This window comes from Arachis stenosperma, chromosome 9, assembly GCF_014773155.1.
Source record: "Arachis stenosperma cultivar V10309 chromosome 9, arast.V10309.gnm1.PFL2, whole genome shotgun sequence".
NCBI classification, from domain to species: domain Eukaryota; kingdom Viridiplantae; phylum Streptophyta; class Magnoliopsida; order Fabales; family Fabaceae; genus Arachis; species Arachis stenosperma.
The window spans coordinates 9,764,873-9,781,036 of record NC_080385.1 but is presented as its reverse complement, the minus strand read 5'-3'; the positions used below and the strand labels follow the sequence as shown (position 1 = coordinate 9,781,036).

General features: G+C 33.3%; 1 long non-coding RNA gene across 1 annotated transcript; it reads left to right on the top strand.

Annotated features, from left to right (window-relative positions):
- Positions 1-10,389: 10,389 nt before the first annotated feature.
- LOC130951908 (uncharacterized) lies at positions 10,390-13,892 on the top strand. The gene is made up of 4 exons (XR_009074145.1): positions 10,390-10,561; positions 12,635-13,127; positions 13,224-13,417; positions 13,509-13,892. It is a non-coding gene; the product is annotated as an uncharacterized LOC130951908 (long non-coding RNA).
- The last annotated feature ends 2,272 nt before the right edge of the window (positions 13,893-16,164 follow it).

Here is a 16,164-nt window from a genome sequence, read left to right as displayed (position 1 = left end):
AGGGTGTTTTGTCCCCTTTTTCTTTTCTTTCTCTCTCTTATTTTTTTTTCAAAGTAGAGAAATATACACAAATGTCAATGCATATAGTTTACACAATTGACGATTTTTAAAATGTTCAATACAAATAGAAAACATACTTTTATCAACCAATATTCCCAAATTTTTTCACACTTAAACATTACACAATCTCACTAGCCTAAATTAATCCAAAATTCAAATTAAGAACATTTATTGATTTTTCACTTAATGCTAGTAATGCCCTAAATTAAGAACAAATGGGAATTAATAAGGCTCAAAATTGGCTAACAAAGAAAGATAAAAGGGTAAGGCTAAGTGAGCCATTGAAATGAAGGCCTCAATCACATAAATGCATATATACACCAAATAATGGATATAAAGAATCAAACAAATCAAAAATTACAATAATAGAAAGAGAATAACACACAAAAATAAATATGGTGGTTAATATGATGTAACCATATATTATGGTTCAAAACTCACAAAGTTATGTATTCTTAATAACTCAAAAACCATGTTATACAATATATAATTCAAGCAAATTCCAATGAAAAATCTCCACTCAAATCAATTGGGATATCAATGTCTTATAAAAAAAAAGTTTTCTTGAAAATTTCATTAAATTGACTACACTTATTCTATATATGTGAAATGATTGGATGAAAATTCAAAAAATAATCCTAAATTCATTTTCTAAGTTCAATCAACTCAAATCATCAAGTGTATAAGAAACTAAACTAGATGCAATCATCACATTATCCGATCACAAACACAACTAAAGACAAAAAGCATATATACAAGCCAAAATAGAAGAAAAGATAAATGTATGCATCACTACAATAGCAAACTAGGTTATGTTCAAAGATAAAAAGTGCAATAAACTAAAAAGATATTCAAAATAACAAAATATATACAAAATATCTAAAAAGCATAATAAAACATAAAGTTAAAGTGTTTGGAATGAAAATATTGTCACCCAAAATTGCATCGCCGATGGTCGGACGACCTCCCCACATTTAAGATTTAGCACTGTCCTCGGAACTCATAAAATTAGGTCGAGTGGAAAGAATCGTGATCGTCAGCTAGTGCATCCCACTCCTCCTCCTCACTGTGCTCAGAGGGGATGTCTGGCTCCTCTATCGCCGTGTCCCAAGCCGGATGCGGTCTCTTGACATTCTCATCCTCCTCACCAATCATGTATGAGCTTCAAATCCCAAAGCGCTCTCCCCACACTGCTCTCCTCCGTCTTTGTTTGCCTTCAACTTCATCCCTACCTTCGCACTTAGTCCAAATCAGTTGATAAAGCTATCAATTCCTACAATCTGCTCTATAGGCGTCCTCCTCCATCCATTATCCAATTCATCAAGATTTTGGGATCTCTTGCGAAGACCAACCATTTCCCCACCGCCATTTCCCTTTTCCAGCAGATGCAAGCCAGGGGAATCGCTCACAACCTCTTTACTTTGAACATTGCAATTAACACTCATTAAAGGTATCTGTCTCAACGGTGAAGTTGAAAAAGCACTACAGTTACACTACACAATACGGAATCACATATTTCAATTTAATCAAATCACTTACGCGACCTTGATCAATAGGTAATGGAATACCGACACATAGCAACTGCTATTCAACTATTGAAGAGAATTCCATTCTATGAGATTTTTCCTAATGTCACAATGTACACCCCAATTGTTGATAGCATGTTCAAAGTTGGAATGGTAAGTGAAGTTTTAATAGACTCATTCGTGGATTATGCCTTGTGGGTCGACTAAATGAAGCTATTGATAAACTAAACTATATGATACAGCCAAAATAACTCCAAATACTTTTACCTATAGTATTTTGATTGATTGACTATGTAAGGTAGGAAGAATCAAATATGCTTAGATGTGTTTGCTATCATGATAAAAAATGGTGTAAAACCATAAGTGGCTACTTAGGCTTAATGGATAGATAAATAATACAAAATATCTATTTTGCACAATGATCCAAGAAGAGTGCCTGATATTTGGAGTTATAATATCATGAGTCATGGCTTACACAAAAGTAAAATAGTCAATATCAGGCTTTCGAACTCTTAAATGTAATGTGTTCGAAGAACTTGATTACTGACGAGGTAAATTTTGGAATCCTAATTGATGGCTTGGAAAAATCAAGGAGAATTGATGATGCTTTGGAGCTTATTCAATTGGGATCCTGAAAGTTACCTCGTCAGTTTGCAGATGATTGATCATTTTACTTTTGCACAAGCCATGGATCATGATATTGTAACTCTAAGTATAAAGAGACACTCCAATTGGATCATTATGCATAATAGATATTTTGCCTTATTTACCTCATTACGCAAAAAATTATCCATCCATTAAGCTGTTACAAGTAACCTGGTTTCACACCATTTTTTATCATGATAGCAAACACATTCTCAGCATCTTTCATTCTTCCTACCTTACATAGTCGATCAATTAAAATACTATAGGTAAAAGTATTTTGGAGTAATGTTTGTCTGTTTCATATGGTTTAGTTTATCAATGACTTCATTTAGTCGACCCACAAGGCACAGTCCACGAATGAGCCTACTAAAAGCGATAACATCAGAAAAAAAATCCTCATAGCAAGTATTTTAGAGTATATATGAGTTCCAACCTTGAACATGCTATCAATTATTGTGGTGTACATTGCGGCATTAAAAAAAAGCTCATAGCGTGGGATCTTTTTCTAACAGTTGAATAGCAGCTGCTATGTGTGTCTAGTCTTATATTGTCCATTGATCAAGATCACCTAAGTGATTTAATTAAATTGAAATCCGTGATCCCGCATTGTGTCATGCATTGTGTCATGTAACTGCAGTATTTTTTCAACTTCACCACTGAGACAAAGACCTTTAGTGTAATCAACCTTACGATATCAAGCTGAAAACCTTTAATGAAAACCATCATGAAAACCATAGAACCCATGCAGCAACAACAATTAATTGCCATGTTCAAGGTAAATATAAGAATTGTCACACTTATTTTATAATAATGAGTTAATACTCAAAATTGTCCCTGAAAGATACCTCGATCTCCATATTAGCCTCCGGAAGATAAAGTTAATCAAAAGAATCTCCGAAAGTGACACGAATTAATCACGTTCGTCCTTCCGTCAATTTGCTTGATGACATGGCTAACGTCTGCTCACGTGACACGTTAACTGCCATGCTGGCAGAGAAGGAATACGACGCCATTTTGAGCGAATGTCCAGATAGACATGATACGACGTCGTTTTATGGAGAAAGTGGATTCAAAACATTGCAGAGTGGATTCACCCTCTTCCATAACGAGTATCTCCATGTTTGGCTCCAAATTGTTTCATCTCCCTCAAGTCATGCCCTAACCCCTTCACCTTGCATTCGAACATCGCCATCCACGTTTGTCGTCGTTGGTTGACGATCAAAGCCGAGTAGCCGTTGGTACTGAGAAGAGCAGTCGTCAGCTGTTAGCAACATTGATTGTGGAAAAAGCAAGCGTGACGGTTAGAGGTAAGCAGCATTAAAGTTTTTTCCTTTTTTTGAAGTCAGTTTGTAGCCTGATGTCTTAGGGGTGGCGTTCTGTATATCTCTGTCTGATTAGGGGTAGGGGTTTGTGTGACTATTGTTTAAGTGTCAGAATGCATTTCATTGAATGTCGTTGTGATGATATTGTGTTATGGGTGTTTCATGTTAATGAGAGTTAGTTTTCGTTGTTACATGTTTGTTTTGGGGTTAGGATTTGTTATGTTATGATTGAGAATAGGCAGTTGCAATCTGTGTGGGCTAAGGAGGTTTTCTTGTTTCTGCTTGTAGATGGAAGGTCCTCCGATGACCTTTGTGTTTCACCATAGGGGACTGTTTAAGAAGAATGCGGAAGGAGATATGGTATACGAACCCGATAATACAGAGGTGTTGATGGGGGTTGAAGGAGACACGCTTGACGTCTTCTTTGTAAGGGGTTATTACAGGGAGTTGGGTTACATTGAAGCTGGAAATTATTGGTGGAAAGATCCTGGAGTTCTTCTTTCATCAGGGTTGAGAAGCTTAGTCACAGACGCAGACTTGGTTGCCATGTGCAAGGATTGCAGGAGAAACCACAATTTGATCAATATCTACCTGGAGCATTGTATCTCTCAGCCTTGTATAGTAGACCAGATTGAGGAGGAAGTAGTGAATGTGGAAGCAGAAAGGTTGAAACAGGGGAAGTGCAGCTCCCAAGCTGTGAAGAAACCCACAACAATTGATCCTCATTCCCAGAAGCAAACCTCTCACCCCAACAGAACAACCTCACAGCCCAAGTCACAGCCCAATCCAACAATGAAGCCCATATCTGAGCCCAATCAACCAAAGGTGAAGCCCATGTCTCAGCCCAATAAAGCAGCCCACCAGCCCAAGAAGACAACATCTCAGCCCAAGAAGACAACTGCTCAGCCCATGAAGCCTGTTCCTCAGGCCAAGAAGACCAGTTATCAGGCCAAATCAGTCCCACCTCAATCAAATTCGTCATCAGAGGCAGGCAATAACTCACAAGGGGCAAAGGACAAACAAAATAGCAGTGGCTGCAGAGTCACAAGATCTGGAAGACAAGTGAAGGAAGCTCCCCTCCAGGAAGATGACATTGACTCTCATGACTCTTATGAGAGTACTGAAGATGAACTGTATAGGCCTCCAAAAGTTGTAGGAGACAACCTCTATAGCAGTGAGAGTGATAGTGACTCTGGAAAGGGAAAAAGAAGTGGAAAAAGGGACAGCAGGTCTGAAGTCAGAGAAAAGCAGAAGCCCCCTAAGAAAAGACTAGCTGATAAAGAGATAGACACTGATGATTCCAACTATGAGGGGTCTGAAGATGAAGAAAGTTCTGAGTCTGGTATGTTAATTCCATTAGGGTTATTTGTTTCATAAATTATTTTGCAAATGTTAGGGTTTCTAATGTGTTAAACTTTTTGTTACCAGATTTAGATGATAGTGATGCTGCAACTAGCTCTGGTTGCCCCTGCTGCAGAAGGGGCTGCCCCTGAAGCAACCACTGTCCCAGCTGAACCTAATCCAGCTCCATCACCAACACAGACTCCAAAAGTAATTGATATTAGCCAGTGTGACAGTATACCACCAACCCAAGAAACAAAACAGGTAATCTGCCATATGTGATTCATTTTAAACATTTGTTATTTCATAAATCTCATTTCTTTAATAAGCTAAATCTAAATCTAGATGTACCATTAATTTCTGTAGGAACAACTCACTGCTAGGCCATCAAAGTTAAAGGTCATTAAAGGGAAAGCCAAACTTCAGTCGTCTCCTAAACCTACTAAAGCCGCACCAGTCGCTGTCTCTATTGAGACAATCAAGGGGACTAGTTCAGCCACTGCTAAAAAACTGGCCGATTTTATGACCTTCGTTCCTACTCCTGCCTTCAAGCCCCCAAGAAAGACTGATAAATGACTTTGATTAGTGTTGAAATGTATTGTGGTTGAATTTGTTTTTCGTGTGAGGATACTTTATGTTTTTTGCACAGGGCAATTGAAGTTACATTATCTACATTTTGGTTATCTATGTCACTGAAAGTTGTACTATGCCCTTTTATTTTGGTCTAGGATACTTTTTAGGTTATGTATCCTCATATAAAAGCTTATGACTTTGATGTGGTCTGTTTCCTATGTTAAACCTTTTAGTCCTTAAGAAAATATGACATCTAGCCTTCTATGGCAACTCAATATTTAATAGTACTTTGACTATTCAATGTTTAACACTACTTTCACTACTGATTATGTCCATTACTGATTATGTCCATTCCTTAGTACATGTTACTTTAATAGTCATCCGAATTAGTTTGGAACCTTTGAATTGGATTGTGTTGTCTTCACATAAAAAAACCAAATGCAACATCTATTCTCATTCAATGGATTCATCTCATTACACCATGAAGTGTTTGGAATTTGCTTTACTTGGAACGAGACAACAAACTACAAACAATCACATTAAGCACAACTACCACAAATAGGAAAACTATTAACATTTTCAATGCTTTTACTTCAGCTTCCAAGCTGCCCAGTCTCCATGCCACCTTCAACCTCCATTCATCACAGTCACTATCAACCTGCAGCTCAGCCCCATAATCTTTCTTCGTTCCACCTTGGCCTACCCCTTCATACTCATCATCCTCAACCCACTTAAAGTAGTTGCAGTGACTGCCCTTCTGAAAATTCAGAAATTAGAAAATAAAAAATTAAACAAAATCCCAACACACAAAACAACATCAAAAACCCTTAAAGTCTTACACAACACTCACCCGGTACCTTGGACATGCACGGAATAGTCTATCTGGGTTCTCCGCTGTCCCAGATTTTCTTATCGCAGCCTTCAACCCACAGAAATATGATTCCTCATGGGGTTTCCTCCTGCTTCGCATTGAGGCGCTGGAACCATTACTGCCGTTTGAGAACAACGACACACCACCACCACGGCCTCCATTTCCTGCCTCCATCGTCACCCCAAACCACCAATTTGAACACGAACTCAGGCATATGGCCATCTGATTGATGAAGGCGACCTATTTATCGTGGAATTTAGGATAAGGTTTCAAACACTTAGGGACTTATTTGAACTGTTTTGTCAAACTTACCTTGTCAGCAATAGGTCATGACACGTGGGCCTCTTCCACACTGGAAGCTAACCACACACATCAGCAACCGTTAGCCAGGTCACCAACGGAGTTAACGGAAGGACGAACGTGATTAACTCGTGTCACTTTCGGGGACTCTTTTGATTAACTTTATCTTCCGGGGACTAATATGGAGATCGAGGTATCTTTTAGGGACGATTTTGAGTATTAACTCTTATAATAATCTTCTCATGCATTACAGTAGGATATCTAATAATACTTAATAGTTTAAATCAAAAAAAACACCATTTTGGAAAATTCAAGAACATCCAACCATTTATTTTACGAAACTCTCAATCCAGATTCGAAATCAGATATGTAAAAGTGCACCACATGCCTCTGCATTGGATAAAAGGCAAGGTAATAATATTAATGACATTATCACAATCATTGAAAATTAGATGGAAAAAAAGTTGAAAAGAAATAACCATTTAATATGTATAACGAACCAAAGATCTTCACTGAAGATTATAAGGAAACATCAAGAATGACAGCAAACTATAGCAAAATTTAGAACGACAGCAATTCATAATCCAGAGGATTATATCAATTCATACAATTCATACAGCTTTCAACATCATTAAAATCAGCAATTCATACCGTTAATTCACCAAAATCCAGTGTAGCATAATTGAACTTATATAGCAAAATTTAAAAATTCGGAGTCCCAAAGTTGAACTTATATCAAATTTATATTCAGTCAAATTCAGAATTATAGAAGATTAATCCATATAATTAACAAAATGAAAAAAAAATAAAAAGCAGAAGAAGGACTCAGAAGAAGAACTTTGCATCTGAAGTTCTGAACTCAAATCTTACTGAAGAAAAAATTAATTGAAAAAAACAAAAACCCAAGAATTCAAGAACCTAATTCATACAGTTAATTCACCAAATAAAAAAATTAATTAAGAAACAAAAACCCAAAAACTCACCGCGGGAGAGCACCGAAGGACGATGACCAGATGCCCGACGATGACGTTGACAGAAGCCAACGATCAGGACGGCAAGCCGACGACCAGGACGACCAGACTACGCCAACGCCAGAAGCTTCAGAATTCAGAGTTCAAGACTACGACGACCCTGACAGCTGCTTCCATCCGCTGACAGCAGCTCGGATCTGGCGTCGATTGTGGTAGTGATGGTGGAGTTTGTTGGAGCAAGGTGGAAGAGGAAATTAGGTTTGAGGAGGTGAGTGTCTCTTCGAATGGGTAGGGTTTGTTCGTTCAGCACTTTCAGCTTTCTTTTTTTCTTTCCTCAGTGTCAAAACGACGCCTTTGGTGGCCTTCGGAAAAACCGGCACTTCTAGTACGGTTTTGGGGTTGACCGGACCGGTTAGATGACAGTTTCCGATTAACTCGGTTAAACCGGCCGATAGAGTCCAATTTTCAAAACTTTGGTTCGCACTCTCACTTTCTCATATGGTAGTCTTTAGTCCAAACTGGTAGGACTGCACACGGATCGGATCAGATCGGATCGGATATAACCTAACATTCTATCCGATCCGTACTGCATTCATCGGATCGGATCGGATACGATATCCGCATTTTTTTAGGCCGAATTCGATCCGATCCGCATACTTTCGGATCGTATCGGATATCGGGTATATCTGCATAATTCAAAAAAAATTATTTTAATATTTTATTTGGCTGTTTTTACAAAAAAATATCCAAAAATTTTTTATATGTTTAAGTCTATTTACTCCTAGAATATTATCAATAATAGTTCTTTTGAATAACAAAAAGAAAATAATAACACAAGATTTAAGTTTAATTATTCTAAGTTAAAGTACAACATAAAAAATTAAAAATAAAATATAATAAAATTCATAAAATAACACACTAAAATTCATATCACATTAGGGTTTACTGTCTTAAACCATGTTATTTATATGTGATATGCAGATTTGCGAATTTGCGGATCGAATCCGTGGATATCACTGCCGAATCTACAATCCGACCATAATGCGGATCGAATCCGATCCAGTGACTCTGCAGATCGGATAATATCCGCAAAATTTGGATCGGATACGGATAATTATCGCAGATATACAGATATTATCCAATTCATGTGCAACCCTACAAATTGGTTCTTCCTCTCTCTCTTTTACTCTTGATTGGGCCTATCTCTATTGTTGCTTCATCTGAGACTTCGGAACTTTTATTGGAGCCGGGTTGCTTAGCAGGGTCTGGACCCGGATTAGTGCTTGCAAGTTGCAACAAGAGGAATATGATAAAATGGAATGCGATGAGTTCAAGACTAAAGAGTACTTCTACCTAAGATACTGATATACATTCAAGACAAATATATATATATATATATATATATATATATATATATATGCATTTGGTTCCATATTAGTTTTTATTCTCAAAAATATTATTTTTGAAAATACAATATTTAAAAATAAAATTATTTGACATATAATATTTTTATGTTTAGTTTACAAAATTTAATATTTCAGAATTTTGTATAATATTTCTAAAAATAAATAATTTTTTATTTAGTTAGATCTAAATTTTTTAGTCATATTATGTAATATATTAAAATTACTCTTACGCTAATGACTAAATTTAATAAATATATAAAAAAAGTTTACATATAAATATATTTTAAGATAAATTTAATATAATTATTTTTAGATCAAAATATTTATTTTTATTTTCAAAAATATCTCTAATATCAATTTTTTTATTTTTAAAAAGATTAAATATAAAACTAATTGAATATTATTATTTTTTTACATTTAATTTTTTTAAAATTTACAAAAATGCCTCTAATAATAAATTTATTATAATACTCCTGATAATAAAATATGTTTAATTAAAATTATTATTAATCCTAATATTTTAAAATTTACTAAAATATTTTTAATAACAATTTTTTTAGTTAAAATTAACATGATCACAATTTAAATTAACACACAATATTTATCTAATTATGTAATATATCAAAATTATCCTTAATTATTTAATTTAAAAGATTAATTATTAAACTTAATAAACACATAAAAAAAATTTACATATAAATATATTTTCAATCAAAAGGTTAATATTATTATTTTTGGACAAAAAATATTTTTATTTTTAAAAATACGCCTAATATCAAATATTTTTAACTAAAATTATTATTGAATCTAGTTTTCTTAAAAAATTAAATATAAATCTAATAAAATATTATGTTTTTACATTTTGAATTTACAAAAATACCTAAAATAACAAATTCACTAAAATATTCTTAATAAAAATATATTTAATTAAAAATATTATTAATTCTAATTTTTTAAATTTACTAAAATACATCTAATACCAAATATTTTTAATTAAAATTAACAATATCACAATTAAAATTAACACAAAATATTTATCTAAATTTCTAAAAATTCTATAATTCATAATTCATCTCATACTTCATAGTTGAATTTATATGAAACAAATCTCAACAATTCTAACTATATGTATTAAAAAATTTTACTATTATCCAAATTAAAGTTACAAAAAAATTCAAAAATAAAAAATTACTAGCATTAATAAATATACATGAACATCTTTTATAAAAAAACACAAACACATCAATAAAATAAAATCAATATTATAATAAACGGTCGGACACATAAAAAAATAATACAATTATGGAGCCTAATGTCTTCTCCTCTATTGGTTCACATTTCTAGTACAACTTGATCCCTCCATCTATCTCTGTCTTTGCCGTTCTGTTTCTCTTCCTCGCCACCAACTCTGTCTTCATTTCTTCTCCCTCCGCTTACCTCTGTCTCTGCCTCCTACTCCAAACGCATCAAGGTTCCATTCTTATCGCTTTTTCTATGAAAACTACATGGAGTTTTGATGAAGCTCTTGGTACATATTTGCATGTATGTAAGTGTAGTAGGCAGATACTGAATTTATATTGTTCATGTTGGATTGGAAATTTGAACTGCCTTTATATTCACAAGTTGGTTTCCTTGGCATGCACCTTATGTGTCTGCATCAATTTATAATTTTTCTCTTTTGTGCTTCTTCTGCCACTTTAATCCTAGCTTGATTTTCATTTTCAATTGCTGAACACTTTTTTTTCAAACTCTCTACTCTTCTTCTTCAACTTTTTTATTTCAGTCTGTGTTGTCAGAAATTAAATGAATTACTTGTCATAGTATTAATTATGAAGTGAAAAACATACACACACACACACATATATATATATATATATATATATATATATATATATATATATATATATATATATGATGCTATTTGTTGGTAATTGGGTAGTTCATCTCATTTACATTTGGACTTTTGACATAATGTTTTCTTCTATTGAATTTTTACTGGTTTAACATTGCATCCAAAATTATGTTAGCACTTAGCAGCATTTGCTATCTTAACGTTTACTTAGATCAGAAATTTATATTCTTCTGCAAATAATCATCAATTCTATTCCATGATAATCATTTTATAATTTTCATTCCCCACATTTGCTTCTACTTTTTATAATTTAAATTTTGAGTGACAAATGACAAAGTTAAAAGTACACTCCTTTCTTTAAATTATACTATTTAAAAATATTACATAATTTCTTGGGTGGAAATTTTATTTGAAATGTATTGAAACTTCTAGTTAAAGTAATTTTGTTGTTTTCTCTATTTTCCTTTGACAATAAAACATACCATTTTAAAACAGAAGCTTATACTTACTTCTAGCTCCTCATTTTATTTGCTAGTAACTCTAACTTTGTTTTGTCCACAACAGAATCCTATTTAATTCCTGTGGTACTTGCTCAATTGCTGGTTTTGTTGCTTCTCTATTAAGTAAATTGCAACATGGGCTTCATCTAGCTGACCTTGCATTTCTTCTAAAGTATTTTGTAGTTTTCAATCTCTTGTTATTTAGCTTCTTCATGGTCAATTAGTATATTGAGAATGACATAATATCAATCATGGTTATTAATGAATTGTTATGATGTAAATTTCTTAGCTAGACTAATTGTTATGTAAGTTCTTAGGTGTATTATGATGCAAAAGGAAAAGACAGAGCATTTTCCGGATTATCAGAGTAGGGATTCACTACTTTTATTTACAAAATTCAATTTTTGTTTTATGATTTGTTTGTAACTTTCTATTTTCTCTAGCATTAGTAAATTGGCCATCGATTTAACCACTGCATTATCTTTACTTTACTCAAAACTTTGAGTTGGGTCATTATTTTAGCTTCCTTGTCATTTTCAATTCTTGCATTATCACAGTTTGTGGTTGAATAAGATATTTTTCCTTATAAAGAACTAGAGGTGACCGTCAGAATTGAGAATGGTCTTATAATGTCAGCTCATTACAAGAAGTATAAACGCATCCAGATAGCATTCCTATTTTTTTTTTGGGGAATTTTTTCATCCTTGCTGAAATTCACTCAAGAGTATTACATATTAAGGACTTGTTTGGGTGAGCTTTTAAGAAAAGATCTTTTTTTGAGTTATCTTTTTTTAAAAGATCTTATAGAGAAGTAAAAGTAATTTTATGTTTGGATATCTCATGTAAAAAGGTCTTTTTATCTAACAATTATGTTTGAGTATAACAATATAAAAGTACTTTTTTGTTTATTTATTATATGAAAACATATTTTTTTTAAGGAAAAAAGATCTTTTAAAAAAAGATGTAAATTACAGCTTCTCAAAAAAGATTTTTTTTTTATTTTACTAGTGCTTTTACTTTTACTACTAGAAATTTGACAAACACGTTAAAAAATAAAAAAAGATCTTTTTTCATTGAAAAAATATCTTTTTTTAACAAAATAATGGCGCCCAAACATGCACTAATATAAACTCAATTAAGAATTTGATGTTTGAAAAGGTGAATGTACAAATAAAAAATTTCTTCTCTAGCATTGAAGGATTTTGATTGTTCATTCTTTTATTAACCAGTAAGTCTATGCTAAAAATTTAGTTCCTCAAAATTGCAGGAGGTGTAATTTCATCCAGAAAACATTGTATAACAACTGAAGAAATGAAATTGAAGAAAATGAGGCTGGTAGTTCACGAAAATGTGTCATTAGTACCGAATGCTTATCCATTGTAACATTTGTATTTTGCGGGCCAACATACATGAAAGAAAAACATTTTTAGCAAAACCATTAAAAGAACAGTTTATTCTGTTTAGACCATAGCTTTGGATTTTATTAATGTGAGATTGATCCTCTTGAATGCCCCCAAATAATTTAGAATTAAAGGCCTATATTGATATTGAACAAAATAAAAAGGGGAGTCCTATGGTTTCCTGAGCCATACAACATCATCTTAGTTTGAATATAGTTTGGGGAGGAGGGGCAGAATGGGACTTAATGGCATGTTATTTGTTATTGTTGTTGTATTGTCATCCATGTTATTCATTCACCTGCTTGGGCACATTTTTGTTCATTGTTGTCTTGAAGATGGGACGGTTGTTCACCGTGGAAGGTCAGTCATCGAGTTTGTGCTCAAGTTAAAACTCTTAAGTGGTTTCTGATTTATTTTGCATGTACTAATAATATGTGGCTTTTTCTTGTTGTGCAGGTTATTTCTGTCCTGCATTGGCCAAGGCTGTGATGACAATGAAGAAGGGAGAGAATGGAAGACCAGCATCAGGTGATGAAGGTGCCGTGCCTCGGAATGCTTCTCTGCAAAAACCAAGGATAAGAAGGTTCTCAAGAAGACCCTGAAGGAGGGAGAGGGATATGAACGTCCCAATGATGGAGCTGTGGTTCAAGGTGAAGCTTTTGGTCAGCATTATGATTCTTTTTATTCGATTTACTATCTTATTGGTTGTGGTTGTTGAATTCATTATTTTCATTGTTGCAGTGAAACTTATTGGTAAGGTGCAAGATGGGACTGTTTTCGTGAAGAAGGGTGAGGATGATGAGCAGCCATTTGAGTTCAAAATTGACGAGGAGCAAGTGATTGATGGACTTGATAAAGCTGTAATGAACATTTAAAAAGCGGAAGTTGCACTGGTGACCATACATCCTAAATACACTTTTGGCTCATCTGGGTCAACTCAGAAGAGTACATTAGTGCGATCCATTCTCAAGTAGAATGAGTGGTATGAGTGGTGATTGTCTCAAGTTGTGAAGTCGTGTATTTGAGTATGCGGTCTAAGATTTTATTTAGGAACTTAGGATGCACAAAATCCAAGTACTTCTTAATGCTTGTTAAGTATGCACAAGTTATCATTAGACTATGATATGAAACCAATTATTAATGTTTTGTAAATTTATATCGATGAGTTCAACATGCTAAATTCATAGTTTCCTACCATTTATGCTATTAGCAAGTTATTGCAGCCATCTATATTAATGCTTTGTAAATCTTAGAGTTTAAAAAAAAGACTATGATGAAAAACATACAAACTACAAAAAAAAAAAAAAAAAGAAAACAATCAAACAATTTCAGTAATAGCATTTCATTCACTAGTTCTACAACCGGTTCATTCACAATCGCAAAAACATTCCCTCAGGACATTAGAACTACCGCTGCCATAGGAACCACTTGTCAATCTTCTATTTCTAGATGCCATTGTTAAATAGGCTTCTGCACCTGTGAGAAAAGACAAAACTCAGAACAGCATTCAAGAAAGAGTAATATAAACAAGTTTAATATCAACTAGTCCAAATACAAACTGTTTAATGGCTAACCACTTCTCAACTAGTCCTAGCACACCCTTGATTATCAAAATCTATTTAGTATACTACCATTCAACACAAATCTGTTCTCGTAACTTTAATTCCATTTAACCCTTCACTCCAACCAAATTTCTTAGTAACTTTTTGTTCTGAAAAACTCTGCATGAAATAAGACAGCTTCTGCTAACTTTAATTCCATTCAAATCTGTTGTGATAACTTTAATTCCATTCAAATATTCACTCCAGCCAAACATATCAAGTTGAAAAACATTGCATGAAATAAGACAGATTGTTTTGCTAAATTTTATTCAATTCAAATATGTTATGATAACTTTAATTCCATTCAATTGCACCGTAGATACTTGCCAGGATTATCTGCGACAGAGGACTACCGGGAATCCGCCACCCGCTCCCCGAATAAATGGGGACGGGAGACGGGGATTAAGGTATCCGCTGTACGGGAACATGTGAAATTCCAACCAAGGAGAATTTACTTAAATGCCCTTATATACATAACAAATACGATAAAAATAATAACATAGAATTTGTACTATAATGACAAAAATTACATAACATATTTATTATACATATAGGTTATGATGGCTGAATAAGTCATATTGTCAAAATAATGTAATTGACTTTTGACATAAAACTTTACCAAACAAAAAATTTTAAAAGTAAAGCATTAGTATTAAATTTGATTCCGAAGAGGCCAAACACAAATCAAAGTATAAAGGAAAATTCACACTAGAGAGCTTCAACATTGTTTGGATTAATGTGTAGCAAGTTAAATTTATACATGTAACATGGTAGATTGATATTTACCCATATGTAACAAGGATGAAAGCCATGTCAAGCCTCAATCTAAGTTAACCACCAATACAACATCAAAATCAGTTTCATAAATATGAACAGTGAAGCTATATCATAGTCCAACATCTGATTGAAAATAAATAAATAAATACAATAATTATGCAAAGAAATTCACCAAAAAAAATCAAATGCAATTCCAAAGAGTTCTGTATTGTTTCATTTTTAACATCCCCATCACAACACCACACAATAAAACTCCAAGCCAGTAAGAGTTTTTTGAAAATGCTTATAAACAGAGACTTAGAGACAATGGAATAATGTCTCCGAAAAAGTATTTGATACTTTACATATTTTCAGCAGGAGCAATTTCCAAGCAATACAACTGAGTAGCATTAATTAAGAAAATGGCAAAAATTTTTGAGATAACTGAACCATATTAACCTTAACTCGATGTTGCTTAGGCTGATGAAAAGAGGGGACATGCATTTTAGAAGGTGGATTTATTTTTAAGATGGAAGCGAAAACCATAGCCTAAGAATAAATCCTCAATACCTATTTAAATTTCCTTTTACGACAATTCCTGAAGGACTCAATCAATTAAAGAATAGTTCATGGTTGCTTATGATAAAACAGTCATAGGAATTAGTTTTATATATATATATATATAAGGAAAAATAAGTTGCATAGCAGAATAGCAGAGAACAAACAACAAAACAAAATTTTCAATCTTTTTAGTTTTGCTTGGCATGATAAATATATCATCTCATAGAATAACAACAAAGAACACTCAATTGCTATAAAGAGATCTTAAACACTAAACCTGTAAGCTATAACTAGGAATATCATCTATAGAATCAACAAAAATTAAAAAGGATGATAGCAATTGCAAAATTAATTGATGTTATGGCATTGCCAAAGTCATCTGACCCAACAGACACAGAATCTACAGAACTATGATAATATTCAGCAACAATAGAGATGTAATTTCAATTTCAGCAGATGTATCTTACCTTCTTTTATCA